Source organism: Sorex araneus, chromosome X, assembly GCF_027595985.1.
Source record: "Sorex araneus isolate mSorAra2 chromosome X, mSorAra2.pri, whole genome shotgun sequence".
NCBI classification, from domain to species: domain Eukaryota; kingdom Metazoa; phylum Chordata; class Mammalia; order Eulipotyphla; family Soricidae; genus Sorex; species Sorex araneus.
The window spans coordinates 97395140-97422302 of record NC_073313.1 but is presented as its reverse complement, the minus strand read 5'-3'; the positions used below and the strand labels follow the sequence as shown (position 1 = coordinate 97422302).

The 27163-nt window shown below is 37.2% G+C and overlaps 1 non-coding gene across 1 annotated transcript; it reads right to left on the bottom strand.

Annotated features, from left to right (window-relative positions):
* Positions 1–23982: 23982 nt before the first annotated feature.
* LOC129400517 (U6 spliceosomal RNA) lies at positions 23983–24087 on the bottom strand. The gene has a single exon (XR_008627745.1). It is a non-coding gene; the product is annotated as a U6 spliceosomal RNA (small nuclear RNA).
* Between the last annotated feature and the right edge of the window lie 3076 nt (positions 24088–27163).

The window sequence follows — 27163 nt, the reverse complement described above, 5'->3', positions numbered from 1 at the left end:
GCCAATAGGAAGCCCTGAGTAGTGCCAAGTGTTCCCCCAAATCCCCAACAAAGGAATGCTAATTTGAAAGCATACACATACACATGTGTGTGTGTATCTGAAACTGTTTCAGGGGTTAAATACCGATACCTTTGATTAGCTTCTAGTTCTCTCTCTCCTCTCTCTCTCTCTCTCTCTCTCTATATATATATATATATACATATATATATAAATAATCAGACTATTGACTATTGTTAAGTGATAGGTTTTATTGGATTCTTTACTGACCTAACCTTTTGAACAGTAGACCTACTTATTTTTTCCATGAGTCACATCTGGCAGTGCCCAGCACTAACTCCTGGCTCCATACCAAGGTATCACTACTGTTGGGGCTCAGGGACCATATAGGTTGCTGGGAATCAAATCATGATGCCCATATTTAAGGCAACTTCTCTAACTTCTGGGCCCTGCAATAGATCTACATAATGTTTGTTATTGTTGTTGTTGTTGTTGTTAGTGGTTGGAACCATCATACCCTTTAAGCAATGGAGCTGCCTTCTCTTAAGTCAGCCATTGAATTCATTTTCTCGACCTTTATTCAAACTAGTTCCATTATTTTCCTAGCTCTCAAAAAGTACATTTTTGCAAGATACCAGTATATCTTGGGCCTATGTCGACTTGAATTATGACAGTGGACACTGAAGTTTAAGACAACTTCTTTAAGGGATGTTTAGCTTCTTCTTTGCTTTTTAATGGAAATCTGAAAAGTATTTTTTAAAAACAGATGGATAATGTGAAAATTATTTCTCTTTATACAAAAAAAATCCAGAAACTACTTCCATGTAAGTTCAAAGAGCTCTATGTCAAACTCCATGAAGTGTTATCTTAACATGTGAGGTTATACTATTTTGATATAAGGGTATTTTGGTATACAAATAGGCATTTCTGTCTTATGATTATCAGGATAAAACAGCAATATAAGTAATATATTTTGAAAATGTGACTTTAATTGGGTTATAGTTTAATGGGGGACAATTATTGGGTAGGCTAACTTCTTTGGTAGAATTCATTTATCCTTCCATTTCTTATCGATACTATGGGATCATGATTTGTATACCAGTGTGAATATGGATGGCTTCTTTCCCCAGCCTCAACTGGATATGCCTTCAGAGCTCTGTAGATTAAAATTGTATCTGACCCACTAAGCCTGTTTCTTAGGGTGTGATCTATAAACTAGTAATAACATAACTGCATGGGATATTTGTTAAACATATAGATTTTTTGATAATACCCAGTCTAAGTTAAAATCTTAGGAGGTGTGATCCAAAAATCTACCTTGTTTTCTCATGCTTCTATCCCAATAACCACTGTTCATCTCTTTATATAAGCTTACCTAATTTTTAAATTATGTTTCATCCCTATTTTTGCTGATAGAACTCCTGCCTATGTATCGAGGCCTATTTCAAAGGGTATCTTCATATATAGTTACATTAAAACATTTCCCTTATTTCTCACAGATAAAAGTTGGTTATGGAATGGGATTAGGCATTAGTGCTGAAGTTCAAGGAAGTGCTAGGAGAATTGAAATGGAGATAACTTTGAATTAAAAGGAGAACTCTGTTGTCTGTGAGTATTTGCTGTTTTCCCACGAGTGTACTGCAAAAAAAAAGAATCTGGATAATTCGACAATAGAATTACAATGGATTTGATTGGACAAGACATTGGTTCTAGTCTCATAGCAACCATATTTGAGGAGGAGGATTTGTGGCCAGATCAGGACAGGGATGTAGGAGGAAAAAAGAGACAAAATACCCACTTGACAACAGCCTCATGAATCGGGTGGGATAAAATTATTTTTAAGAATTTTGCAAAATATGTGAAGGAAACTTATTGTATATGTTAAATACATATATATTTGAATTCTAGGTTAACTAAGTATTTCTTAACATGTTCTTCAACTATGAATAGATAAACACAGCTATTGTCCTGTGTAAGTCTTAAAATGTTTGATGGTATAGAAAAAGCTCTCAGTTTTTGAAGACAAATATAATTTTTTAATTCTTTTTTTGGGGTCACACCCGGCGATTTTCAGGGGTTACTCCTGGCTCTGCACTCAGGAATTACTCCTGGTGATGCTCGAGGTACCATATGAGATGATGGGAATCGAACCCAGGTCGGCCGCGTGCAAGGAAAAAGCTGTGCTATCGCTCCAGCCCCTACAAATAGAAAATTTTAATCTAGTATACAAGTTATTTTGTGCTGATTCCATACCATAGACTGGTTAGCCTATAAACAGTAGAAACTTAATTGTTCTTGTTCTGAAGGCTGGAAGTACGATATCAAACTGTTAGGTTAGTTGGGTTCTTGTGGGACCTACTCTTTGGTTTGAAATTGGCCATCTTTTTGTTGTGACCCTAGGTAGTAAATAAATGAGAGAGCTCTAACTGATCTTTTGTCAGGGAACTAATTAATTTTATGAAGTCTGACACTCATCACATTAGGAGTTTGGATTTCAACAGATATTGGAGGTATTTAGTTCATAAGACTAGTAGATGAGAGACCACAGTATTAATGGAATTGAGAAAGAGAAATAAAAAAATATTTCCCTAATCCATCTATCCAAAGCGAGAAAATAAATATCTTTCTCCTGCTTTCTGCTCACTGGACTTCCACTTCCTGAGTCCTGTGCCATTTTATTCACATCTCTTCCATTCTGCTTGGAGACTAGATTGATCCTTGCCTACCTCAGTTCAGTTGTTTCTTCAATACACCAATCCCATGTGGAACTACGAGTCCCACCTGCCATATTCCTACAGAACTCTTTTCTGAACCATGTGAAGGCTTTGACTCTTCCAATTTAGACATTCCCACTTCCTACTGTGAGTCCAGGGTACTATTGTTATTCCAGTCCTCCCAAGCCATTAGAGCTTGAGATCTGACTTCTGCCCCACTAGTCCTGAAGATAATTTTTTGAGGCAGGCAGGGCACATCTGGAAGTGCTCAGGATTTTATGCTGGCTCTGTCTTTGAAAAACTGAAAAACTATTTATTAAAATATAAACTGGATCCATATCTCATATCATAAACAGAAATAGTTAGAAGGGGCTCAAATATGTAGTTATTAGACCAGAATCCATAAAATAGATTGAGGAAAACATAGGGAAAGTTCTTCAGGATGTAGACCTCAAAGATTTTTCAATGACCTGTTCTACTAACAAAGACAACAAAACCAAAATTAATCAAGTGGTACCAAGTGAAGTTAAAAAATGTTTTTCATGAAAAATTTAACTTATACAAAATAAGAAAATACCCTACTGGTCAGGAGAAGACATACACATAATATATGGATTAACATTAAATTTTATAAAGCACTAACAAAGTTTAGCAATAAAATAACAAAAAATTCTATAAAAATAGAAGGAAGAGATGAATAGACACTTCCACAAATAGGACATACAAATGGTCAGTATACATATAAAAAGTGTTTGTTACCATTCAGTATCATGACACATAAATCAAAGCAGCACTGAATTACCACCAAACACCACGAACATGGAATATATATGTAAAAATATTATACAAACAAATGTTGCTGTGTGGTGAAAAATTCTTTGTTGGTGAGAATGTTGTCATGTCTAATATCTATGGAAAAATATGTAGATTTCTTTTAAAAATTAATAATGTAGCCCCTTATAAATAAGACATCCCACTTTTTAAAAAGTACTTTATTTTATTTTAATAAAGTTGTTCAGAATAATTTATTACATTCAATATTTCAACACCAATCCCACTACCATTATACCTTCCCACCACCATTAGTTAGAATTTTCCCAACAACCACCACCACGTGTGCCCCAATAACAGTCCCTAAATAATTTTTTTGGTATTGCTTGTTATGAATAAATCACTAAAAATGATCAAAAATGTTCTCTAAGAAATAAGAGTATGAAGATTGTTGCATCTCACCCTGGATTCATTAAGTCATTTTATAAGAGATTACTAACATGTTGTTACAGATTGAGCCTTGTGTGCTCATGTTTTTTTAAAGGAGATTGTTTACCTTCTACTTTACATTCCTTCCCATATGATGTGCTACTCCTGGTACATCAGTGGTATAGAGAATGAGATGTGCTCCAGGAGTTCTAAGATTTTAATAAAGCGATACATCTTGAGTTAACTTTTTAACTGGATGGTGACTTTTGGGTCTGGAGGCATTTCTGCAGCTTGTTGATCTCTTCCAAGATTTGTTTGTGTGTCTCTGGATCATGGCTGGTTATTGAGCTTACGTGGCACCAGAGGCAGTTCATGGGCATGACTGCCAGGCTTCTGGAAGAAGAAAGGGATGGGGAGAGGTCGCCCATCCATGACTCTGTGAGAGCCTGGAGATTTTGGTCACAAAATTTGCATATCTGAGTTTTTCAGCAGATTCATTCATGGATGGGCCTAATCTGAGACTGTGGAGATCGGCCATGAGCATGGCGACAATTGGGTTCTAGAGGTTTTCAGCTTTCGAAACTCTGTTTGCGTGGGTGGGATACTCACCTGCCCCCCTCCAGGGTGCTCTTGCTATGAGATTCAGCCTGGTGTGGGGTCTGGAGGCATCTCTGAGGCTTGTTGATCTCTTCAGGGGTTTATTTATGAGTCTCAAACTATCTCACTTTTTTGCATCTACCACCAACCAGAGACAATAATTTTAAGAGATATACACCTTTTGTCCATTGCAGACCTTAGTAGAATACCCAGAATATTGAGGCAACCCAAATGTCCATCAAGAGAGAAGCTGTGCTCTCTCTCTCTCTCTATATATATATATATATGCACATACATGTGCATATATAATGGAATATATGTAGTCAAAATAAAAAATAAGGGCCAGATAGATATTATAGATAGTACAGCAGATATAGCACTTGCTTTGCATGTAGCTGACCCGAGTTCAATTTCCGACATCCCACATATTCCCTGGAGTACTGTCAGGAGTAATTTCTGAGCACCGAGCTAGGAGTAAGCCCTGAGAATTGCTAGGTGTGGCTTCCAAATAAAACAATACAAAAAAAGAACAAAATTATGCAATTTGCAGCACCTTGGATGGAATCGGAGGATGTTATTCTGAATTAAATGAGCCAGAGACAAAAGAACAATTATAGGATGATCTCACTCTATAAAAATCAGGTATATGGAAAATACCAGTCAATAATAAACTTTGGGCACTATAGTACAGACCTAAGAGTACCAAGTTTGGGGGTGGGGAGGGAGTGTGGGTCTGATGAGATTGATTGGAAATAATACAGGAGCATATGTGGAGGGCCCAGAGCACATGAGTAGTGCTAAGGTATAAAAAACTAAGGCTCGCTGAGGGGCGCGTGCACTCGAGGGCTCTCCGAGCGGTGCACGTTCGGTGCCCTGGAACTGCTGTGTGTGCTGTCGGTCAAGGGCAGGCGACAGAAGGAAGAAGGCCAAACTGGTTGCTCAATCAGTTTATTTCATTATCTCTCTCCGCTTCTCTCCCGGCTCTGGATCTCTCTCTGGATCTGTCGATCTCGCCCCCAACCCACTCTTACAGCCTAGTTAAATCTCCCCAGCATGAGGGGGTTGGGGTGTACACATAGGTGTGGTCACCATCAATAGGGTTGAGGTTCCTTTCCCTTAGGGGATGCTTCTCCTAGGACTTAATTCTCTTTCAGCAGGAGGATCCACCCAAGGGCGGAGTCCCATGAGTGTGTTTCTCTTCTCAGCCAGCAAACTTATAAGAATTCATAATATTAATCATTTTGTATGGACACAATAAGAGATGCATTAAAGCTTATAGAATTGCTCTCCTGGGGCCATCTCAATCTCAGACTACAGTGCTCAGGCCAGATCAGTCTTTCCTATCCCTAGTAGGGTCCTAGTCTCATCATTACTTTTGGATCATGACAGCATTTGTCTATGATCAAGCTCTTAACTTATAGTTAAGAATTAGGCACTGGGCTGGAGAGATAGCACAGCGGGTAGGGCGTTTACCTTGCACGCGGTCGACCCGGGTTCAAATCCCAGCATCCCATATGGTCAGGGGACCCCCTGAGCACCGCCAGGGGTAATTCCTGAGTGCAGAGCCAGGAGTAACCCCTGTGCATCGCCAGGTGTGACCCAAAAAAGCAAAAAAAAAAAAGAATTAGGCACTTTGGCCAGCCCTGTCTCGATGTCAGGGTAGCACACAACTCACCGCTTGCCCTGGATCCGTCCCGTCCCGTCCCTTGTCAGGACCCTGCTTTTAGGGTGCTAGGAACTGAGGGCAACTGAGGCTTAAATGGAGAAAGCAGATGCCCAGGACGGAATAATATTCGAGGCCAATTAAATCCCAAGTTACAAAAGCATAATATTGTCTTCTAGTGTCCATACAAAAAGGACATTGCTTTAAAGTAAATTATTCAAAAGGCACAAGAAGAGGAGAAAGGCAAAGTTATAATATTCAGTGTCCTAGGAAGGTCTGACCTTACAAATTAGCAGAGTCAGACTAAGGGAAAGCCAGGGATTAACTGTTTTGGGGAAGAGAGCATAGAGAAGTGACTATAGCTAAACAATGGGATGGGAGAGATTTGGGAACACCTTGATGGGTGAGACTGGGGTAGCCTAAACTCCAGGAAAAACTAGGACAAGCTACTCAAGGCAAGGGGGGAAAGGAAAAAGTAATGTCATATTACACTAAGGGAAGTAACATTATGCACCAAAACCATAATAGTCAATCAACAAATATCGGGAAATAGGAGGTTGTGGGAAGGAAAGTCAGACCAGAGGTAACAGAAGATGACAATTTGATGATGGTTGTGGCTTGGCACCTTTGACCTTAGTCCGGCAGAGTTGGTTGCAAAGAATGAAGCAGTCTCCAGCTTGTCCATGTTGCAAACTATCTTTGACAACTCACAACAATGTGACAGGCTGAACATTTAATGAGAACAATATCTGCTCCCCATATATTGCTTCTAAACACTCAAGTCCTTGTTTATGCTAACAGGTATATTAATAACAGTTAATGGGTACATTAAGAAAGAGCAAAGGCTGGGATATTTATATATCTGTGACTATAGGCTGATAAACAGAAAGTAGCTTTAATCTATAGTATTGAAGCCATGGTAATCCTTTATTTTATAAAGAAGTAGAGAATAATCCTCTATTCTATAAAGCTTTCTGCCTAGACCCCAGGCTCACATTTGCAGTCTTCATTGTCTAAACCAAGCTAAATTTGTTTTATCCAGGGTACTGTCCTGACCTGGGGTTTTTATTAAGGGGAAGATTTCCCACAGGCAGGAGTATGTGGCAGTTTTGTACATCAATACTTTAACATCAACATTATTGTAATCATATTACCTAAACTATAACAAAAAACCAAAAATGAATCTAAAAGTCAATTGGCATTTTATTATCACTATAAATCAAGAACACTAATCGATATCAGTGATAAAATACTCTCAATTGGGCAGATTTTTCATTTCATTTCCCACTTTTGGTCTATCACTGATCCACAGTGACTGTGAAGTCCCGAGATTCAGAAAAAAAGGAGTGATTTGGACACAGTGCTGTCTCTTTTCTGTACACCATAATTTACTCTTGGACCCGAGTTCTCTTCTGTAACTGAGTATGTTTGTCATCATTTTATCCCTGATTCAGGGACATGGATGGGTATTGCTATGAAGATAATCGTAGATGTTAAGGATGGCATCCTACACTACATTTGGACAGTGCCACCCATTCTCTCTAGAAAAGTCCTCACATATAAAAGGTTTGGGGGATGGATTCAGAACTTCCTGTAGTCCTTAATTTAGAATAAAATAAATTATTCTTTAGTGCCAGGAAATGAGGCCTGGTAGGAGTGTACATAAATTGCTGTTATGACACATGGAAAATGAAGATATAATTAGAAGATGGAGGAAATATAGAAGAAAAGGAAAACTTACGCAGTTCCTCTGTGGTATTTGCACGTACAATTGAAGCACATTTATAAGAGGGAGTTATAAGACCAGAGGCTGTGACAGCTGCAAGCCCTTACAGAACACTCAGTCTGTAGTCATCACTTTAAATTTGGGATACCTGCCTCTCAGTAGTGGGGAAAATACCTGAACTTCAGGAAACCCTTGACACATTTACTCCCCCACTCACACACCTTTTCTTTTAATTGCTTTTATAATAATTATTCCCCAAGGATGTGAAAACTCTGTGAGCTTATTTTATTTGCTCCTTGGATTTCTCTTTATTGTGAATTCTACGGCTAAATATATTGCATCACAGTCCTAGTCATAGCACAATCAGTTGCTACTTATATTAGTTGATTGAACAAGCCTTGCTTAACTACATGCAAAAAGCCTATGAGTGTCATAATTGTAGCTCAGGACTCCTTGGGAACTAGGTAGTTTGAAACTGCTGCAGGGTCTCAGACCATGTTCCTATTTTGGGAAGCCTTTTGGAAAAATCCCGTGTCAGAGTTCATTGAAAATTTGCAGAGGCATTCTTGTTTGCTGAAGGACAACTAGTTCTCACATCAGCTTTCCATTGCTTTGAAAATAGAGGAAGGCAGATTGCGTTCTTCCAGTGACCTGTCAAAGAATCTGTCACATTTCTGGGCCTTTTCATCATATAGCTTCTAGGCACTCAGATTATGTGCCTGTCATGACACTTGTAGCTGTGCTCAACGAGTTTGCTCTGAGTGTGTGTGGTCTTGGAGGTAGCAGCAGTTTAAGAAGACTGCTAGCACTGTAGAGTAACCATCCGACAACGTATCTACATTTTCTCTTCTTTACTCATCCTTCTTAGCAAATTCTCCCATGCCTAAGTCTTAACTCTAGTGGCACTATATTTTTGCCTGATTCCTTGGCCCTTTATTTCTTTACCTCTAAGTCCACTTTCTTCTTAGCTGATGCATGACTTCACAAGCTCTCCAGCTTCTGGGTCTTTGGTCTCCCACAGCTTTTCTGGGTGAAAGAATAGTGCATATATAACTGATTAAATCAATTACAACATGCTTAGTTTATAGAGTATCTAAGGAACCTTGTCTAATTTTACTTTAGGTGTGTACTAGAACCTCAGATATTCTCAGCATGGTAGAAATTTCACTATTGTCTTTTTAAAAACACTCAAGACTTGGTAAATTTCTTGGAATGTTCAGACATAATAAAAGTCTAGTTCCTTGTGGGCCCATAAAGAAACAATTAAGCATTTTCAAATTATTTTGTTGTAAGACTTTAATATGTATTCTGAGCTAGGGTGGAATGGAAGAAGTAGGCTAGCAAAATCCAATAGTAATATCTTGTGCATTTGTTAAAGGCAAGACGTTTGAGTTGCTGACTGCCTCTATTCCTGCTATATTATTTACAAGTCAGAGAATGGTGTTAATGCAGAGAAAGTTAATAATAGTGGTGTCATAAATGATCAAATAACACAATACACAAATGGCAATAAGAGCATTAAAGTTTATGAGCTGCTAGAGATTGAACACATGCTTTCAAGATCGAAACTTCTCTTTGTTTGAGTAGGAAATTAGGTATAATTGTTTTGTTCTTTTAAAATGGTACTCTTTAAAGACCTAAGTTTTTTAGCCTGTTGTGAAGTACATGGAAATTGAACACTAATTTGAAGAAATGTTTTGGAGTACGTGATGGGTGGTGTAGGAGGGATGACGGCAGAGGAGAAAAAGATGTTGTTTAAGACTTTATTAGCATTTCAATTTTAAGAGAAAAATTTGTATTGTGTAAAGTGTCTTTATACATAGCATGTGTACTTTATAGATCAACTATATTATTTTGGTCAATGAGCTGTTTGGAATAGCTAAAAACAGAGTAGTTAATCCAAAGAAATTAAATTCGTTATATGTTTCTTAATTTATATTGCAACTCTAAAAGAGATTCTACTTGTACAGCATTATAAGAGAAAATTTCTCTACTAATTTATGTTGGTGATTTACAAAATGGTAAAACATTTAAAGTAAAGCTAATGAGTGGCACTGATTAGTAAACTGTGTAGACTATTGCATTAAGTAAGACATTTGAATATTAAAAATACTGAAATTAATCACTTTCAGGTATGATTGATATTATTCATTCTTTTACTTATTTAGGAACTGTTTTTTAAACATCTACATGCTAAGCACTATTCTAAGTGCTGGGAACAAAACAGTGAACAAAACAGACAAAACTACCATCAGACTCATTTCTAATGGAGAGAGAAAGACAAAAACGATTAACAATATAATAATAATTAGAGATATTAAACAATAAAGCTTCATCGGGCTCCTTAAAGAAGCTGCCTTAGTGAATGGCTAATGATCTTCAATTTGCATATTTTGAATTTGCATATATGTTATTGGAAAACAATGAACTGCATCTAAATGCTGAAAGTTTTGGTGGAAAGTGTAAGTATGCTCCTTGAATTATTTTCTTAAAATTTTTCACAACAAACTTTTATTCATGATCACAGATATTATATTGTAGGCTAAATTAATAGGGTTTGTTTAGATCAATGTATAGATTTATTTATGTCTTTTGTTTCATGTATATTTAGAAATTTTAATTTTGACTTTTACATTAGATGAAATTTCAATAGCTATACAGTGGTATTTCTGAAATACTGAAATTTCTGAAAGTGGGCAATAACACACCCAGGTGGATACTAGAATAATCCAGAGGGACTTAGTAGTCTTGAGTGCAGTTGGGGGTGTTTTCTGTTTGTTTACATAAGGATGGTAGCTTTCTAGGGAATACTGAGTGATTTTTTTTTCTGAAAGGGAAAGGGAAAGGTAGGTCAAACAAGTTTGGAAACCTCTGACTTAAAGCATATTAGGTAGTTTCTCCAATTTTCTAAAGAAATAAAATTAATGAATCAAATCAACTGTGGGATCTAGGGATGAGTCAGTGGCTGTTTCGAGAGTGAGGATGCGAGTTTCATCTTTGGTGCTATCCACTTGATCTGTGTGTGGCCATAGTATCTCTGTAGCAGAGTGTATGATATTTGGAGCACTCTACCCAGGCATATACAAATATTTCACCTAAGAAAGTGAGTGTAATCTCTAGTAAGCACCAAAAAGATGTGTGAAGAGTCCGTGACTTTCCTTTATACAAATAATGAAAGACAAAAATTGAGATATTATCAAACAATCCCATTAACAATTGTGCCTGAGAAAATGAAGCATCTCAGAATCACATTAACTAAAGAGGTGAAGGACCTTTACAAAGAAAACTGCAAAACACTACTTCAAGAAATAAAGGATGGCACAAGGAAGTGGAGACACGTCCACTGCCCATGAATTGGGATGACTAACATTGCCAAAATGGCAATGTTACCCAACTCATTATGAAGATACAATGTGGTCCCTATAAGAATACCCATGCTATTTTTCAAAGAAATAGATAAACCACACCTGAAATTCATAATGAAAAATAATCCTCCACAATACCTAAAGGAATTCTTGAGGAAAAGATGGGAGGCATACCTTACCCAACTTCAAACTTCAATGGTAATTAAAACAGCATCATATTGGAATAAAAACATAACCACAGACCAATAGAATAGAGTTGAATATCTTTAAACAGACCCTCATATATATGATCACTTAGTCTTTGATAACGGAGCAAGGAATGTGAAGTAGAGCAAATAGGCCTCTTCAACAAGTGGTGCTGGATAAATGGGGCAACTACATGCAAAAAATGAATTCAGGTCTCCTTCTAATTCCAGACACAAAAGTTATGTCAAAATGGATTAAAGACCTCAAAATCAGGCCTGAATCCATAAGGTACAGGGAGGAAAATATAGGCAAAATCCTCCGTGACATTGAAGTGAAAGGAATATTTAAAGATGAAATACCACTGACCAAGCAAGTGGAAGCAAAGATAAACAAATGGAACTACATGAAACTAGGAAGCTTCTGCACCTCAAAAGAAATGGTGACCAAGACACAGAATAGGAAAAATTATCTACCCAATACCGATTTGATAAGAGCTTAGTATCAATGTTATACAAGACAGTGGTAGAACTTTACAAGAAAAAAATCCAACTCCTTCAAGAAATGGGGAGAAGAAACAGAAACTTCCTGAAAGAAGAAATACAAATGGCCAAAAGGCACATGAAAAAATTCTCTACGTCACTAATCATCAGGGAAATGCAAATCAAAACAACAATGAGACATCAGCTCACACCACAGAGACTGGCACACATCAAAAACAACAAGAACAACCAGTGTTTGCATGGATGTGAGGAGAGAGGGACTCACATTAATTGTTAGTGGGAATGCTGACTGGTCCAGAGTTTTTGGAAAATATATGGGCATTACTCAAAAAACTAGAAATTGAGCTTCCATATGACCCAGGAATAACTGATTCTGGAAATATATGCCACCTGCACTTCATTGTGCATTGCAGCGCTTTTCACAATATCCAGAACCTGGAGACAACCCTAATTAACAAAAACAGACAATTGCATAAAGATCATGGAATATCTACACAATGGAAAACTATGCAACTGTTAGGAAGAATGAAGTCATGAAATTCTCTTATAACTGAATGGAATGTGCACTGGTGGAGGGATGGGTGTTTGAACATTGTGTGATTGTAACCCAAATATGAAAGCTTGTAACTATCTCATGGTGATTCAATAAAACTTTTAAAAATAATAAAAAATAAATGGGTGGCATGGAGAGTATCATGCTTATTGAAACAAATCAGAGAGGGACAAACATAGAATAATTGCACTCATTTGTGTTAAATAAAAAACATAGTATGAGACTAATACCAAAGGACAGTAGAAACACAGGCCAGTAGGACTGGTGCATGATTGGAAATCTACCTCAAGTTCTGGGGAAGAAGGCAGTTGAAATGGAGAAGGGGCCACTATAACATGATAGCTGAAAATGATAACTCTGCATAAGTACTGTGTGCTGAAAATAGGTAAGGAAAAAGCATTATAACCTTTCAGTATAGCAAACCATAATGGTCAAAATGAGAGGGAAAAGGGGAGAGAGAGAGAGAGAGAGAGAGAAGGAAAAGAAAGAGAGAGAAGAAAAGTTGCCTAGTGTCTGTCACAGAGACAGGCCAGGGAGGTGGCAGAAGGGAAACTGGGGTCATTGGTGGTAAATAATGTATACTGGTGGAAGGATGAGTGTTGGAACATTGTATGACTGAAACTCAATCATGAACAGCTTTGCAGCTGTATTCCTCGGTGTCTCAATGAAAAAAATTAAAAATAAAGATGTATAAGAAACTTGGCCAGTCATATAATGCCCAGTGAACACATGTGAACACCAAATAATGTGCAACCCCTGGTTAACAATACAAACAGAATATATGCAAATACAAGAGATGCAGATTCTGGAGAATACCTCTATAAGCATCGCAACTAAAGATATGTGACCCTCCGGGAGTATTATAACCAAAGTGTGAGCACAACCACCAAGTATGAGAGGCAATCCCTGGCACTGTGACAACAAGCACCAACAAAGTGAAGGGAAGAGGGAAATAACATAAGAGCAAATGTGATTTAGACATGGCTTTGAGAGATAGAGATTATAGCGGTGATTGAAAGTGTGAAAAGTTGACTTCTTGTTTTGTCTTTTAAGTATATGTCAGATTTTGAAACATATTTATTCTGTAGTTATTAATTACTCACGTATTGGTAGCAAATTAATAAACAGGTGTGTTTGTGTAAGAGGGCAAGTGAAGGGAAAGAATTAAAGAGGGAAGAAAGTGTGATTTGAGTCAGTGTTCAGTAAGGGGTATAAAATATTAAAATAATAAATTTCAACAAAACAATTTAGAAGAAAATTCTGTTAATTCAAACCAGGAAGTTAACATTTTTGCATGATGACAGCTAGTTTCATGCAAGGGGATTTTTATTTTTTATCTTTGATTTCATTGAAATCAATAATTTATATGTTAAGATTTGTTAGGCATCAGAGTGCAAAGTTAAACAAAATGAGTCCAACCTCAAATTTTCTGTAGGAAATTCCAATTGTTACTTGATATTTTGGTAGTTTATATTATAGCCCAATTATAGTTAAAAATAGAAGAATTTCTTATTACATTTAGCACTGTAGCACTGTCGTCCCATTGTTCATAGATTTGCTCAAGCGGGCACCAGTGATTTCTCCATTCTGAGACTTGTTGTTACTCTTTTTTGGCATATTGAATACACCACGGGTAGCTTGTCGGGCTCTGGAGTGCAGGTGGGATACTCTCGGTAGTTTGCTGGGCTCTCTGAGAGAGATTACATTTCATGCTCTAGAAATCCACATTGGGTAATGATTAGGAGAACACTTTGTAAAGTTAATTGTTTTTTTTTTGCTTTATGGGTCATATCAGATGATGTTCAGGGTTACTCCTGGCTCTGCACTCAGTACTATTGCTCCAGCCCCTATGTAAAAATTTTAAAACTGCATTCTAACACTTGATTTAAAAATATACACATATAACAGAAAAAATACTCTACATAATTTTATAATAATACTAACATTACCAACACTCAGTTGTGTTTCCCATGTGCCAGATAAATAATCACTTTACACATATTATCTTACTTGATTTTCACAAGTCTTTTGATTTATGATTATGATTAACTCCATTTACAGATGCAAAAATTGAAGAATATTAATAGTATTAAGTCAATTATATCACCCTTTCCTCTACTTACATATCTAGATAATATCTCTACCTCTTTCCAAAGCCACCTATATAATTCTTTCTAAATCCTCCCTGTTATTTTTCAGATACAACTAATAAACCCTAATACTTTCTCTTGTTTCCTTCTATCTGGTGATTTTTTTCTGTGTTTTTGTTTACCTCACACTACTTTTCCACTCGTTACTACTATGATTGTCTTAGGGACTGTGGTCGACTGTGTGTGTGTGTGTGTGTGTGTGTGTGTGTGTGTGTGGGTGTGTGTATTATGAGGTGGTGCATGGTACTGAATGATTGTACTATACTAACTCAGTGGGATTGCATCATCCCTCCATTTCATTTCAGGGGAAACACCAGTCTCCTCCTGCTGTGTGCTTTGGCTCTTTCCTTGTTCACTATTGCTGGTCCTCTAGATATTCCCTCTGATAATTCAAAGAACAAGTGGAGACTCATGATCCATCTTCCATTTTGTTTTACGCAGCCAAAAGTAATCAAGCAATTTGCATATCTCTAAATAAGTCAGCTTTCTGTAGAAACAGAATTTTGCAGGTGATATATAAAGTACTCCCTTTTCATAACTAAGACAAGTTTCTTAGGCCAGGAGTAGATTTGTTCAGTCCTATGCTAAATGTGGAATTGTTACATTCCTTAATTCACTGGTCCCTACTTTTTTCTTTTCAGTCTTTTTCATCTACTTCTCTTTTCCTATAGAATGAGTTTCCTCCCAGAACTTTCTTTATTCTAAAACTGTCCTTTCATATTTGTTCAATAGTTTCTTACCCATAGTAGTGGCAATCCACTTAGGCTAAAATTGGCACACTTTTATGAAAAAGATGTCATTTGGTTATGAAGTACTTGGTGAATATTATCTAAGGCCTCTTTCATCATCAAAGTTAGAGTTACAACTGATTTTCTTTTTAAAAAGTTATTTATGTTGATGAATTAGCCAATAGGAATCATCAAACTGTTTTAAAACTACATTTTTAGATTTCAAGTTTTCTAAAAAGGATTCATGAAAAGAAAGCCCATGAGCACACAAATCCACAAGCAGTATCTCCTTTCCCTTTGGTATTTATTCTACACATTATTTCTTCCAGGAATTCTTTCAGTGTACTTGTAAGATAATGTGGACAGAAAAAAGTATCAGCTTTACAAGGTAACACTTCCATCTGGATATATTTTCAAAATTCATGTTTGAAAAAAAAATCTTACTATGTAGCTAAGATTGAAATCGTCTCTAGTGACTGAGTATAGGTTATTTGGAAATTAAAGAGCATGCAGTAAATAATTTCTAGTGAGTTCACAGAGGTTATTTCATCAATGTCCTGTCTTAATATATTTTTTAAATTTCTTAAAGTACCATGATTTAAAAAGTTATTTATAATAAAATTGTAGACATATGTTGCTATAACATCAATCCTGTCACCAGACCCACCTCCACCAGTTTTCACAGGTTTTCTTTTCATCCCCTACCCCCATCCCCACCTCCAGCCTGCAACTATACAGACAACTTTATAAGTTTGGTTGTTAATGTTTGGGTTTCATAATTTCATTGTTGTTGAGTCTGTGGTTTGGATATTTAGCTATACCCTTCTTTGCACTACCCATTTACCTGTATCACCTTTACTCCTGCCTGACTCCTGCCCTGCTGCTTACTCTCTGTCTCTTTTCTGCCCTTCTACCTGTACTCTGAGACCAATGGTAACCTAGGCATAGTCCCTTTAAAATATTGCATTCCCTTGTGAGTTATTTGAAATACCATATATAAGTGAAATATTTCTGTATTTGTCCTTCTTCTGCCCTTACTTCAATTAACATGATGTCTTCCACTTCCATACATGTTGTAAATTTTTTTCTGGGAAGGTTAGAGAGTGTAGGATCATATTTGGGTGAATTAAATGATTGTGAATAGACTTTCCAAAATATTGTTAACAGAAAGCTAATGTAATCAAATAAAGGGTTTTTCCATCATAGCCCAGCTCAATTTGTTGACAACTGGGTCAATTGTGGAATTTATTTGGAAGAAAGTGAGTTTACCATGTAATATACAAAGAAAAAGTGAATTTAAGAACTTAGAATAAAAAAATAGACATTTTAGCTGGGCAAACTAAATGCAGCCAAAATGCTATAATTATTCCTTGTGTGTAAAATAAAGCATATTTTGCTCTGAATCTATGATATTTTATTATTAATTTCATATTTTTATCTCATTTTTTTATTTGGGTACACACCTGCCTGTACTCAAGGCTTATTCCTGCCTCTGCTCAGGGATCAATACCAGTGGTTCTCAGGGGATCGTATGTAGTGCTGGGGATAGAACCTGGGTCAATTGTGTGCAAGGCAAGTACTTTGCTTCCTATACTATCTGGAGTGATCGTACCATGGTAGGGCGTTCGCCTTACACACGGCTGACCCGTGTTCAATTCCTCCGCCCCCTCAGAGAGCCCGGCAAGATATCGAGAGTATCGCGAACTCTCTGGTCACCACTTTATATTTTAATCAAAGGTTGTATTGAGGTGTCATGATGTAAAATAATACTGATGTTAGTGTTTTTCTTTTATTGAATCACCATGTGGAAAGTTACAAAGCTTTCAGGCTTAAGTCTCAGTCACACAATGCTTGAACAACCACCCCTTCACCAGTGCACATATTCCACCCCAATTTAGGCTTTTAATTACTGCACCACCAGAGTGCCAACACCCCTACACCATTATCCCTAGGTCCCATATATCTCCATCTCCATTTAGCAGCCTCAGATGTCTTGGAAATATTTCAGGATTTGTTTTCATTGGGGCTTATCAATTATCTTGTCTTGTTTCTTCACAGTCTACATATGAGTAAAAACATCTTCCTCCTATTGACTCATTTCACTTAATATTGTATCCCCTAATTATATCCTAGCTACATCAAACTGAAATATTCCATCTTTTCTTAAAAATATGTATTTAGGAGTAGAGTTCTTGGCTTATATGGAAGAAGCTGTATTTTTAATTTTTTGAGAGGTCTCCATACTATTTTACATAGAGGCTGAACCAAATGATAGTCCCTCCCCCAACAGTAAATGGGGGTTCCTTTTTCACTGCATCCTCACCAGCACTGGTTGTTTCTGGTCATTTTGATGAAGATCATTCTCAGTGGTGTGAGGTATAACCACATTGTCATTTTAATTTTAATTTTCCTGATGGTCAATGATGATAAAAAATTCATATGCATATTGGCTATCTGTGTGTCTTACATGTAAAAGTGTTCCTTCAGCTCTTCTCTCCATTATGTTGTCATGGTCATTTTTGTTTTTGTTAAGCTTTGGGCATGCTTTATATCTCTTGGATGTTAGCCATTTGTCATATGGATGGTGTATGAATATTTTTTTTCCCTATTCAGTAGTGTGTCTTTTGATTTTAGCTGTTACTTCTTTCTCAGCATAGAAAATTTTAGTGTGATGAAGTAAGTTATGTTTTTTATTTTTGCTTGAACTGGAGCAATAGCAAAACAGATAAGGTGTTTGCCTTGCATGCGGCCAAACTGGGTTCGATTCCTGCGTCTCTCTCAGAGAGCCCGGCAAGCTACCGAGAGTATCCCACCCACATGGCAGAGCCTTGCAAGCTATCCGTGGTGTATTTGATATGCCAAAAACACTAACAACAAGTCTCAGAATGGAGAAGTTATTGGTGCCCGCTCGAGCAAATTGATGGACAACAGGATGTCAGTGCTACAGAACTACAATGCCTTTGCCAATGTGGTTCAGTCATTGCAAAGCACTCTGAGGTCAATATCATGGAGCATTCTGCCTAAATTTTCCTTGATGTATTTCATGGATTATGACCTAATATAGAGGACTGTACATTCATTATTTTTTTAAAAAATACTTAAAAACTGTGATTTATAAAGTTGGCATAATAGAGATGTTTCATTGTTTTAACTCAAATCCCTTCCTGTAATGTTGAATTAACACTGTGTATGATTTGAGATAGGCTGGAGTGATAGCACAGCGGGTAGGGTGTTTGCCTTGCACACAGCTGACCTGGGTTTGATTCCTCTGACCCTCTCAGAGATCCCAGCAAGCTACTGAGAGTATCTAGCCCACATGGCTGAGCCTAGTAAGCTACCCATGGCATATCCAATATGCCAAAAACTGTAACAACAAGTCTCACAATGGAGACGTGAAGGTGACAGTGACAGTGATGATTTGAGATAAAGGTTCTGTTTGCATCCTTCCTTCTTTCCTCCCTCCCTCCCTCCCTCCTTCCTTCCTTCCCTCCTTCCTTCCCTCCTTCCTTCCCTCCTTCCTTCCCTCCTTCCTTCCCTCCTTCCTTCCCTCCTTCCTTCCTTCCTTCCTTCCCTCCTTCCTTCCTTCCTTCCTTCCTTCCTTCCTTCCTTCCTTCCTTCCTTCCTTCCTTCCTTCCTTCCTTCCTTCCTTCCTTCCTTCCTTCCTTCCCTCCTTCCTTCCTTCCTTCCTTCCTTCCTTCCTTCCTTCCTTCCTTCCTTCCTTCCTTCCTTCCTTCCTTCCTTCCTTCCTTCCTTCCTTCCCTCCTTCCTTCCCTCCTTCCTTCCCTCCTTCCTTCCTTCCTTCCTTCCTTCCTTCCTTCCTTCCTTCCTTCCCTCCTTCCTTCCTTCCTTCCTTCCTTCCTTCCTTCCTTCCTTCCTTCCTTCCTTCCTTCCTCCCTTCCTTCCTTCCTTCTTCCCTCCCTTCCTCCCTTCTTCCCTTCCTCCCCACCTTCCTTCCCTCCTTTACTTCTTTCTTGATATATCATTGGTCTAGAATACTATAGGTTTTTGGGATATACAGTTTCACACCTTTATATGTGGATGACACTCACACCACCTACCACCAAAGTTCTAGTGTTATATCTCTATAAAAATTACTCCTCTACCTATTCCTCCCACTCCCATTCCTTTTGCTCCAGGAAGCACCATTGTTTTCACAGCATCTAAGAGTTATTTTTGTTGTGCTTTGCCAGTTTATTTGCTTTGGTTATTTATATTCTACATATGAGTGAAACCATCTGCTTATTGTCTTTCACTTGTTCACTAATTTCACTGAGCATAATCACCTCAAGTTCTGCTCAGTTTGGAACTATATAAAATTATAAATCTCCTGTACTATGAAATTAAATATCACTAAAACAAAAGTATGGGGCTAGAGAGATAGTACCAGAATTAAGATGCTTGCTTTGCATACAACTAATTATGGTTTAATTTTCAGTACTGCATATAGTCTTTGGCAGGGTTCACTCCTAAGCACAGAGCTAGAACTAGCCCCTGGGCACTGTGAGTATGGCCCACCCCTCAAATAGCAACAATCAGACCTATAGAAAAATAGGGAGAAGAGAACTGTAGAGAATTACAGGGGTTAAGACAGTTGGTTTTGCATGTGACCAATCCCAGCATGATCCCCAGTACAACAGACGGTTTCCCCAGATAAACCAGTAGTGAACCCTGAACACCTCTGGGTATGGTCCAAATTGCACCTATAAATAAAATAAAAATACAACCTACTGAATGGGAGAAAATATTTACACAGCATACCTTCAACAAAGGATCTATATCTGAAGTATATAAAGCAAAAGATATATAGCAAAACTCACAACTGAAAACAGCTCCTTCAAAAAATGGGAAGAAGACACTTCCGTATACAAATGCCCAAAAATCACATGAAAACTACCCCTCATCACTGATAAGCAAGGAAATGGAAATACAAAAGATAATGAGATAGAATCTTACACCAGTGAGAACATCCTATACATAAAACGACCAGAAGCAACAACTGCTGAAAAGGATGTTTAGACAAGGAACCCTCATTCACTGTCAGTGCAAATATAAACTGATTTAACCCCTATGTAAAATAGCATGAACATTTCTTTAAAATATTGGAAATAGAACTGCCATACAATAAAATTCTATTCATCTATATCTATCTCAATAATAAAAAACAAATTTGAAAAGATATGAACACCTATGTTCTTTTCAGCACTATCTATAGTAGCCAAGATCTTTAAATAACTCAAACGCCTAAATGGTAGATAAACAAGTAAAGAAACTGCTATATATATGCAATGGGATAGTACTCATTTCTAAGAAAAGATAAAGTCTTGCCTTTTCCTGCAGCATGAATAGAAATCATGGATGTCATGGTAAGTGAAGTGAGTCAGAAGGAAACTGGAAAATGATAGATGATAAAGAAAGTAAGTAAATAGCCAATGTCTTATTAAAATAAATTCTTAGATTTTAGACAACAGAATTGAGGTTACTTAAGTATGTGGGGGGAATGCAAGTGTTTTATTTATGTGGGGGAAGGTTATTGTCACTTTGGTTGTAGAGATGGTATTGTACTCATAATACTTATTAATTAATAAGTATTATTCACTCTTATTAATTAAGAGTTTATAAATTAATAAATAAAATAAGTTAATAAGTTAATAAATAAAATAATAAAGGAGGTTGAATTGAGAAGATTTACCTATTTTACCCCAAAAGGAAGATTGAATTTATTAATGGCAGAGTAGTATTCCACTTAAAATACAGAACACACATTTTAGATTCAGTCATCTTTTGGGGAAGAAGGCCCTCAAATGCTGCTAAAGAGGTCTGGTGGCCCCACTAGTTAATCTAAGCCTAGTGGGAAATAGCTGCAGTGCAAAGGCCCAAGAATGAGATGCAAGGCATTCCCTTCTGTTTTCTCTCTCCAATTAGCTGTTGTGGCCTGCAATAAAGGTGTTGAGTGGCCGCTGTGCTCAGTCTCTAGCCCTCATTCAGCCCGCAACTCCCTTCCCCCACATGGCCTTCGACTACAATGTAGTTGGTGATCGCTTCTCTGAGTTGACCTTTCCCTGGAACGTGAGGCCAGCCTCGAAGCCATGGAGTCAACCTCCTGGTACTTATTTCTACAGTTCTTGAGTGTTAGTCTCCCACTCTGTTATTCTATATACCATAGATGAGTGCAATCTTTCTATGTCTGTCTCTCTCTTTCTGACTCATTTCACTCAGCATGAAACTTTGAAGGGATGGGTTCCAAACTTTGTGTGAGGGAAGTATAAGCACAAAAGTGTATAAATCTGTAACTGTACCCTCACGGTGATTCTCTAATTAAGAATAAATAAATTAAAAAAAAAACAAAAAAAAACTAAGAATGATCAAACACTTTGTTCATGTTAAATTGTATAGTGACAGTGGAACTCTATGTGGCATTAAAATTACTGAATATAAACTTAACATCTCAGCAAATTTAGTACCCTATGTATTCTTTTAAAAATTGCCCTCCATCCCATAACTAAGTCCATGATAGTCGGAGGGATCATTTGGAACGAGAGATGTGTGCTGAAAGTAGATAAAGGACCAAACATAATAGACTCTCAGTATCTATATTGCAAACCATAATGCCCAAAAGTAGAGAGAGAGTATGGGGGAAATTGTCTGTCATAGAGGCAGAGGGGGTGATATTGGGGACATTGGTGGTGGAAAATGTGCACTGGTGGAGTGGTGGGTGTCCGATCATTGTATGACTGAAACTCAAACAGGAAAGCTTTGTAACTGTATCTCATGGTGATTAAATTAAAAAAAAAAAAGAATATGGTTTTTCTCTTAATGTCAGGGAAAACATTTTCACCTTTGAGTATACTGTTGGTTGTGGATTTGTCATATGTGTTATCATAATGATGAGATAGGTTTCTTCTATCCCTAATATTTTGCTTTTGTTTTTCTTTGCTCGGGAAAGCATAATATATGGAACTCAGAGCTTACTCTTGGCTCTGTGTTCAGGGATCACTCCTTGCAGTATGCAGGGTAATTTATGTAGTACTGGGGATTGAATCTCAGTTAACCATGTGAAAAACAAGATTCTTATTAGAATGAGTATGGAATATTGTTGAATGCTTTTTTAGCGACTGTTGGTAAGATGATTATGTAATTTTTGTATTTTCTTTTGCTAATGTGAGGCAGTTAATTAATTCATTTGCTTATGTTGGATTTTCCTTCCAATTCTGAAATGAATTTTACTTTATCACCATGAAAAAAAAAAAAAAGAATGAGATGCAGCCCAGGCCCTAAGTTGTGAGGAATATCTAGACCACCACAGTCATTCTGGAGACCTCTTGGGCTCCCCAGCTGTGCATAGGGCCCTCCAAGGCTTCCATGTTGATTCCTGGGGGATCATGTGGTGTTAGGAATTGAGCCCTGGTAAGGTGCTTGCTAAGCCCACGCTTTAAACACTGTATTATCTCCTGGAACCTCCAGTAATCTTTAAATAGAAATTTAGCTTAATTCAATGTTTGAGCTCTTGTAAATAATGCTGCTATTAATATAGGAATGCAAATGTCTTTCAGATTCATGTTTTTCATATGCTTATGGTAAATGCCTAGGATTGATATTACTATATTATATAGTGTTTATATTTTTAGTTTCTTAATCAGTATTCATACTGTTTCCCAAAGAGAGTGTACCAATTTACATTCCCACCAATATTCGGAATAACTTCTTTTTTTCTTACGTCTTCCCCTGCACTTGTTGTTTACAATTTTTTAAATATGGATTATTCTCCTTGGTGTGAGGTGGTATCACATTCTAAGTCTGATTTGAGTTTTTCCGGTGATAACAAATTGAGCCTTTTAAAAAATTGTCAATTTAATATCTCTGTATATACTTGAAGAAGTGTATATTCAGGTCTTTGTCCATTTTTATTTGGTTGCATGCTTTTTTGTTGTTTACTTTTCTGAGTTCTGTAGGTATTTTGGATATGAATACCTTGTCAGATATATGATGTTTACATATCTTTTTCAAATTGCTATTTCCATTTTGTTTTGTAACAGTTTGTTTACTATAAGGCTGCTTAATTTGCTACCGTACTATTTATTTTTTAATTAAAAATAAAGATTTATTCATATTCAATTATAAAGAGTAGTGGAATGGTCAAAGCATGTTCTTTTTATGTTCTATGGCTGTATTTAAATAATTTTAATAGTTTCACCACAAAAAATTTGGAAAAAGCTGTAACTTAATATGTATATTAATTTTTTAATTTAAAATCATTAGCATTAAGAAGAAATACATAAAAAGGTAGGGAGAAGTTTCTTAATCCATATAAACAAAATATCATTTTTCAGAATTGGGCTAGAAACCTCTATGTAATGCAAAGGGTAATTCTTCCTTTTTCATTTTTTCTTAGGAATTTTCTCATACAAAAGAAAAAAAAGTCCCATATGAACAGTCTATCTTCTGTACAAACACAAAAATACAAGGAAATCCACTTCATTCTTTTACTGTAGAGATCTTTCAAATATTTGGTGAAATCCACAGGGAAATGAGTATTTGGTGAAAATCCACAGGGAAATGAGTATCAACTTCATTGCAATGTCTTTTGATAAAGACATTTATCATCGAAAGACATTTATCAGCTGAATTTGCGTAGCATCCTTGTTCAAAAGGCCATTCTAATCTTCTTTGTATTGTTCCAATTTTAGTATATGTGCTGACAAAGCAGGCACTATTTTATTTATTCTTAGTCTTGTTTCCCCTAGCAAGGGAGTTGAGTTTCCAAATGCACCTTTGATGGCTGGGTTATATTACAGTTTGTTAGGCATTTGCCTTGCATGCAACTGACCCAGGTTTCATCTCTAGCACCCCATATGATCTCCTCAAGCCCAAGAGGAGTGATTCCTGAGTACAGAGCCAGGAATAAGTTCCAGGAACCAGTCAGGAGTAAATCCCAGAACTGCTGAGTATGGCTCCTAAATGAAGAAGAAAGAAATAAAACACCAACTACATCTTTAAAGTTTATTTCTTAGAGTGTATCAACTATGTTTTCTTGTGTGCAGTGTAAGATTTTGACACATTACACAAATCTTTAATTCATATGTGTCAATTTTGGCCTAAGGTATTAACTAGTAATCTGCCTTCCTTTTTGCATTTTATCATTCAATTTTCCCAGCATTGAAGAGGTTTAAATTTTCCATTGCATGGGCTTGGCTCCTTTGTCATAGGTTAAATATCTATACATATATGGGTTCATTCTGCATGCCCTGTTCCACTGGTTTGTTGAAAGTGGCTACTTTTTCATCTAAAACTAGTTTCAGAATGCAATGGATTCAGTATGATTATTGCACAATGGTACACATGCTCAGGTTGTTCTGAATCACATATGAGATATCGTCTGCACAAATACCTTTTATAATTCATATTCAGTAGGATATTTTTAAAGAGTGCTTAAGTATAAGACTGGTTATGAACATACACTGTTTAAATATATGATTTGAAACAAAATTGTTCCTAGACATTTAGCTTTTTTTTACTACTATGCAGTCTAATTGATAGATTATTTATCATAATTTAAATGGTATTAGAAACCAACTAAAATTATTCCTCCATATATAAATATAAATATATATATATATCTTACTGTTCACTTCAGTGGTTACAAATCCACACCAGAACTTGTGCTTTAAAATTATTGAGTATTTGGTATGAAAAATCACTGTGAAATGTGACTGTTCTCTGTAAGATGTAGTACCATAAACTACAATCAGTCATCAGAAAACATGAGTTTGTATCAAAATGGAAATTAACAATTAACACAGTGCCTGGCATACTGTAGTTGTGTAATAAAATTAATTAGACGTTGAAAAAAGGTGATAGAAGATTTTATATGTTTGCTCCCTAATGTAGAACAGAAGAATAACAAATTGTAACAATGGCTCCTCTGTTTGTCTCAGTTTTTAGAGTGTGCAGTGCTCACAGGTTGTACAATGGTAACCAACTCATAGAATTTGTGAGAAACAAGTGCTGCACCTTTACCTACTCTGGAAAAAGTCATTTTGACTGATGATTGACTTCTCTAAGGCCAACTTGAGTTGATATTCATTAGATGACCAAACAAAAACTAGGAGCCACTTCTTGTCTAATTGTTTTTTAATAGTTCAGGTAGTGCTAAGGACACCTGGGGACCTTTCATGGTGGTTGGGGCCTCTCAACAGTGATTGGGGCCTTCCAGGGCTACCCCTGAAAGTGCTTGGGAAACCATGCAGTGTCAAAGAGTTTGAACTGGATTTGGCCTGCAGGCAAGGCATGTGCCTTAACTCTCCACCCTACCCTTCTTTTTAAAATTCAGTGCCTGGGATCAATAAACTAGGTAATTTTTTCTTAAAAGAAAAGATGCACAGATTCTATATTGAATTGAAGTATTAATAGGTTCTAGTAAGGACATTCTCTAACGGTGTGAGGCTGTAGTTATTTGAGTAGGAAAACAAAGTTCTTTGATTTTTTTACTATTATTTCTTGAGATTCTGTGATTTACAATACTTTCAATGTCAGTTTCCTGTACACATGGTAGTTTGGTAGGATTACATAGCCTCAGGTAGTTTAGGTTTATTGGGTTACTCCCATTACAGTGCTCCAACTCCTCTTTGTTTATTTGTAGCTTCTTAGTGTTCTGTTGACTTATAAATATTGTTTTTCTCTTCTCCTTGAGTCCTTTGTATAGTTTATTCAGAGCAATGCCCTTTTTGTATGGAAACAGGAAGACTTAGCAAATGCTATGCTTTTGTAACCTTATGTCATTTGACTCTACATGATATTTTCCTCCTGGGCATCTGTTCTCTCAACCTAAGCCTCAGCTGCCCTTACTTCCTAGCACCCCCAAAAGCAGGGTCCCAACGAGGAACGGGACGGACCCAGGGCAAGCGGTGAGTTGTGTGCTACCCTGGCATCGAGATGGGCCTGGCAAAAGTGCCTAATGCTTAACTATAAGTTAAGAGCTTGATCCTGGACAAATGTTGTCATGATCCAAACAGTGATAACTAGATTTGGACCCTGCTAAGGTGAGGAATGATTAATCAGGCCTGAGTGCTGTAGTCTGAGTCTGTGGCAAGATGTTGCCAGGAGAGCTGCCTTGCAAGCCTCAATGTATCTCTTGCTATGTCCATACAAAAATAACTAGTATTAAGATGTTAAATGAGTGTTTGGACTGAGGAAAGGAGAAAAACACCTTAAGAGTCAGGAAGGGCTTTGGAATGCCCTGCCCTCAGGAAGGGCTTTCTTATGTTGATTTTGCTACCTGGCTGTGTGTAGCCTAGGGGCAAGGGGGAGAGAGAAGAGAGGGAGGAGAGAGACAAGAGGATCAAGAAGGCTGCAGTAGATCCAGAGAGAGGATGGAGCTGGGAGTGCGGGAGATGAGAAAGATGGAAGATTGAATAAACGGTAACTAATCAGCAACAAGCTTGGTCCTCGTTCTTCCTTTGCCTGTCCTTGGCCAACGGCCGTCCCAATCCAGCCCATACACAGTGGTTCCAGAACACCGAACGCGGGTGGTGAGACAGCTGCCCGGAGAGCCCGCGAATGCTCACGCCCCTAGGCGTGCTTTAGTTTTTTACAGTAGTTCTATTATGATCTTTTGATCTTTGTTACTAAACATTGTTTCCATACTTACCTATTCTTATTTTTGCATGAATCTACATATTGCTCCCCATAGGGGACAACCCAAGCAAAGTTCCAACCAACGACTGATGAGGGTTCCTTTTTCGCCACACCCTGCCAACATTGATTATAGGGAACCTCTTTCAGAGTTGA